Raw genomic sequence first — 5,343 nt, 5'->3', positions numbered from 1 at the left:
TCATAAGTTGTCTTTTTATACTAGTGGGAATTTTTCATTATAGAACTTGGCTTGTATATTCCTACGATGGGTTCCTCAAATGCCCTAGGTCTTCATGAGCAAGCAAGTTGGATGCACACCCACTAGTTTTCTTTTGTTGAGCATTCATAGCTCTAGTGCATCCGTTGCATGGCAATCCCTATTCCTCATGTTGACATCAATTGATGGGCATCTCCATAGCCCGTTGATTAGCCTCGTCAACGTGAGACTTTCTCCTTTTTTGTCTTCTCCACACAATCCCCATCATCATATTCTATTCCACCCATAGTGCTATATCCATGGCTCACACTCATGTATTGCGTGAAGGTTGAAAAAGTTTGAGATTATTTAAGTATGAAACAATTGCTTGGCTTGTCATCGGGGGTATAGAAGTTGGGAACATCTTTGTGTGACAAAAATAAAGCATAGCCTAACTATATGATTTTGTAGGGATGAACTTTCTTTTGCCATGTTATTTTGAGAAGACATGATTGCTTTGATTATTATGCTTGAAGTATTATTATTTTTGTGTCAATATGAACTTGTGTCTTGAATCTTTTGGATCTGAATATTCATATCACAATTAAGAAGTTTTACATTGAAATTATGCCAAAGTATCACTCCACATCAAAAATTCTTTTTTTTTTATCATTTACCTACTTGAGGACGAGCAGGAATTAAGCTTGGGGATGCCTGATACGTCTCCAACGTATCTATAATTTTTGATTGCTCCATGCTACTTTATCTACTGTTTTGGACTATATTGGGCTTTATTTTCCACTTTTATATTACTTTTGGGACTAACCTATTAACCGGAGGCCCAGCCCAGAATTGCTGTTTTTTTTGCCTTTTTCAGTGTTTCGAAGAAACATAATATCAAACGGAGTCCAAACGGAATGAAACCTTCGGGATCGTGATTTTCCAACCGAACGTGATCCAGGAGACTTGGACCCTACTCCAAGTAGTGCCACAGGCGGTCATAAGGGTGGAGGGCCCCCCTGGGCACGCTCCCCTACCTCGTGGGCCCCTCGACGCTCCACCGACGTACTCCTTCCTCCTATATATACCTATGTATCCCTGAACGATGAAAAGAGGAGCCAAAAACCTAATTCCACCGCCGCAACTTTCTGTATCCACGAGATCCCATCTTGGGGCCTGTTCCGGAGCTCCGTCGTAGGGGGCATCCACCATGGAGGGCTTCTACATCATCACCATAGCCCCTCCGATGAAGTGTGAGTAGTTTACTTCAGACCTTTGGGTCCATAGATAGTAGCTAGATGGCTTCTTCTCTCTTTTTGGATCTCAATACAATGTTCTCCCCCTCTCTTGTGGAGAACTATTCGATGCAATCTTCTTTTTGCGGTGTGTTTGTTGAGACCGATGAATTGTGGGTTTATGATTCAGATTATCTATGGAAAATATTTGATTCTTCTCTGAATTCTTTTATGTATGATTGAGTTATCTTTGCAAGTCTCTTCGAAATATCCGTTTGGTTTGGCCAACTAGATTGGTAGTTCTTGCAATGGGAGAAGTGCTTAGCTTTGGGTTCGATCTTGGAGTGTCCTTACCCAGTGACACAAAGGGTTGCAAGGCACGTATTGTATTGTTGCCATCAAGGATAACAAGATGGTTTTTTTTATCATATTGCATGAATTTATCCCTCTACATCATGTCATCTTGCTTAAAGTGTTACTCTGTTTTTACTTAATACTCTAGATGCATGCTGGATAGCGGTCGATGAGTGGAGTAATAGTAGTAGATGCAGAATCGTTTTCTACTTGTTTTGGACGTGATGCCTATATACATGATCATTGCCTAGATATGTTCAAAACTATGCTCAGTTCTGTCAATTGCTCAACAGTAATTTGCTCACCCACCGTAGAATACTTATGCTCTTGAGAGAAGCCACTAGTAAAACCTATGGCCCCCGGGTCTATTCTCATCATATCAATCTCTATCACTTTATTTACTTGCTTTGTTTTTTACTTTGCCTTTTACCTTTTTACTTTGCATCTATCAATCAAAAATACCAAAAATATTATCTATCAGATCCCACTCTCGTAAGTGATCGTGAAGGGATTGAGAACCCCTAAGCGTTGGTTGCGAGTTGCTATCATTTTGTGTAGATACGAGGGACTTGTGCGTGGTCTCCTACTGAATTGATACCTTGGTTCTCAAAAACTAAGGGAAATACTTACGCTACTTTACTGCATCATCCTCTCCTCACTACTAGAAAAACCGCTACTAATGGCGCACCTAATTTGGCCATTAATGGCGCATCACTGGTGCGCCATTACTAGCACGCCATTAGTAATTTTTACTAATGGCGCATCAGTGGTGCGCCATTAGTATCTGGTATACTAATGGCGCACCACTGGTGCGCCATTAGTATAGGCCACGGTGCACCATTAGTATGCCTCCCAGGGGCCATGTATACCCAGGTGCTTTGGCATACTAATGGCGCACGACCACGGGATGCGCCATTAGTAACCGTGGCATACTAATGGCGCACTGTCCAGTGATGCGCCATTAGTATGCTTTGTCATACTAATGGCGCACTGTCATGTGATGCGCCATTAGTATGAATATTAGGTTTTTTTATTTTCTGTGTTTTGCACAGGTTACAAAATGTATAATTTGACAAAATATAGACAGCACACATCAACAACAGATTCATCGAATACAATAGAAGATTAGTCTTTGAATACAACTAGATGACCAGTTGCGTCAATGGCGCAAAGGCCGAGAGTAAGCCATGTATTGAAAGAGTGTACATTAATATTATTCAGACACATATTGAAACATATGAAAATAAGTACTTATTGCTGGTAGATAGATACTTAGTAATGATACATAGTGTTCTAAGAAGCTTACGATTAATTATTTACAATGTTATTAGCAAACAAAGTAGATAGTCACATATAGGCGCTATGAAGTGATAAACATTAGACAGAGTCATCGTTGCACCCTTGACCATGGCGCAAAAAGCGAGAGCGAGCCAAGCATTCAAAGTATGTGTATGAGATTGATTTAGAATCAACTTATAAAGATACTTATATTCCATTACATGAAAGCTATGCTTGAAAGAAAATATTCCGATCAATTGGTGATAGCATACATTGGCTTTAAAAGACGGGCTATATTAGCATAGATGAATGGTGTATATAGTGCTTGCCCGTTAACCATTGCTCGAGTCTTGTACCTGCCGTCAACAGGAAGGAAAGAACCTACGACCCAGGCGGACGAACAACCTAGCCGTACACTGCAGACAAGACCAGAGGCCTATAGAGGAACAAAAATAATCAAGCGACTGTATGTAAAACAATAAGCAGATGGTACACCACTGGGAGAGACTGTATTTGATACATATAACAATTGAGCATATTTTTGGAACACCAACTGGACCATGAAACAAACATATATAGCAAGCCAAGAAAAGGAGGAATCATGATGCCACAATGAAAAGAGTAAGTCCAATGGACACAACTACAGAAGTACATGTCATAGGACAAGATGCAAAATCTATATATCAATTAGATATAGAAACAAAAACAGGAAAGAGTAATCATAATGATTTGAGTATGTTGTAGATTTCCTACTGAAATTATAATTTAATCAATTTAATGTCAAGAGAAATGCAATGAGGAAAGGGCCTGTAACATGGAGTTGGTCCAACCCAGCCTCTCTAATTCATGAAACAGTAAGTTAATTGTCACAGTCTTCTAGTTATTAATGGTCATGCGTCACTAATCTCAACCAACGCCAAAAGTTTGTGATCCCATGAATGTACTAAGCGATTTCCATCAAGCCTGGACCAGCTCTCTTAGATACCCCTGCCAAAAATAGGAAAATGGAACTATGAATACTCTTAGCTTACACAAAATAAAAAACTATGCAGGACATGATAGACACTTAGAATGGCAAAGTTCATTCGATGTCATAAAGCAAAAGACTAAGAACCATTATGTACCAACCTGGACGTTGCCTCTTACTCCCTTAGATATCATGGTTCAACAAATAAACCTCTTACTCCCAAGAAATAGTAAATCCTGCCTTCATCAATTACAGGGAGGAGCTTCCAACTGGATTTGAAGGACCATTTGTATTATACCCCCCCTATACCAGTATAAAAAACAACAATCTTTTCACCATCAATAGTTATCCTGCAACATCATTCAACTCTCACATGATTTAGAGAGAGTAGTAATGAAGCACAGATAATAACATTTGTCAGAAAAGAGTAGGAGAGAAACAAACAGAGTACAATTTGAATGCTCAGAACAATCAAATTAAACACTACAGGGAAAACTAAGAACAATCAACCTTAACTACTGTAGGGAAGATAAAAGTCGTCTCAAATTAACTGCTATTGGCTTTACTAATCTACTATTGTTCAGACTGATTATCAACTACTACAGGAAAAACCAAGAACAATTGACCGCAACTATTGCATGAAAGATAAAGCATTCTCAAATTCTTTTTTCTTTCCGAGTTGAATGACTCCATCCAGACCAAATGACCAAGCTGGTCATAAAAAGGGACATAAAAAAATGTCGATAGAAGTGAATCCGTAAAAACAAAAACAAAAAACTGTATGCGAATAATCAAGATGGGATGAGTGCTTTTAAGCACCATGTCAAGAACCAGAGCCATGGCGAAAATTCTGGTGATTTCATATGCAAATAAACGTGCAAAAGTAGCAAGATGACTCAGACTGACAAACAAATCTCTTGATAGTGCTCTTTGGCAAGTGCTGCAGAGATGGATAATACTCAATCAGTCTCTATACCAATGTCTCCTTTAGGCTGGGTGTAGTACACAGCTTTTGGGAGCTATAGAGTGTGTTCAGCATAGCATCCAAAATAACCCTTGGTGGAATGTGTACAGGATCCATTAGGAAATCCTAAGATGATTTTATAAATGTTAGATTATCGCTCATAGAAAAGGCCATATAAGGATTATTGCCATTGATCAGTACTATGCATATGTAGTATGGTCAAAGAAGATAGATATGAACAATTGGTGTTAGCTACCATGTCAGACTAAAACTAAAAGAACTTGTTGAGTAATCATAGATAGCAGGAAAGTCTATGTTGGTTGCATTTAATTATTCAGTTTTAGTACAGGTGCTGTTCAAGAATGGCAGAACCATTTTCTACCAAAGCTCACTATACTAAAGGCTTATCCAATGCCATAGCAGAGCCGATCAAAGAGGCACTAACGGACAGGGGTCTCGCAAAGTACATCATGAATTTCCATGTCTCAATCTGGCAGTGTAAAACTGTAGGTTCCATGGCTCAAAAAAAGCTAAGTGATTTGAATCTA

General features: G+C 39.0%; 1 long non-coding RNA gene across 1 annotated transcript; it reads right to left on the bottom strand.

Annotated features, from left to right (window-relative positions):
• Positions 1-2,814: 2,814 nt before the first annotated feature.
• On the bottom strand, positions 2,815-4,579 carry LOC123133815 (uncharacterized). The gene is made up of 2 exons (XR_006465396.1): positions 3,993-4,579; positions 2,815-3,851 (listed from the first exon to the last, which is right to left on the bottom strand). It is a non-coding gene; the product is annotated as an uncharacterized lncRNA (long non-coding RNA).
• Between the last annotated feature and the right edge of the window lie 764 nt (positions 4,580-5,343).

The sequence above is a fragment of the Triticum aestivum genome, chromosome 6B (genome assembly GCF_018294505.1).
Source record: "Triticum aestivum cultivar Chinese Spring chromosome 6B, IWGSC CS RefSeq v2.1, whole genome shotgun sequence".
Classification (NCBI taxonomy): domain Eukaryota; kingdom Viridiplantae; phylum Streptophyta; class Magnoliopsida; order Poales; family Poaceae; genus Triticum; species Triticum aestivum.
The sequence above is the reverse complement of the archived record's forward strand: the minus strand, read 5'-3'. Positions and strand labels throughout refer to the sequence as shown.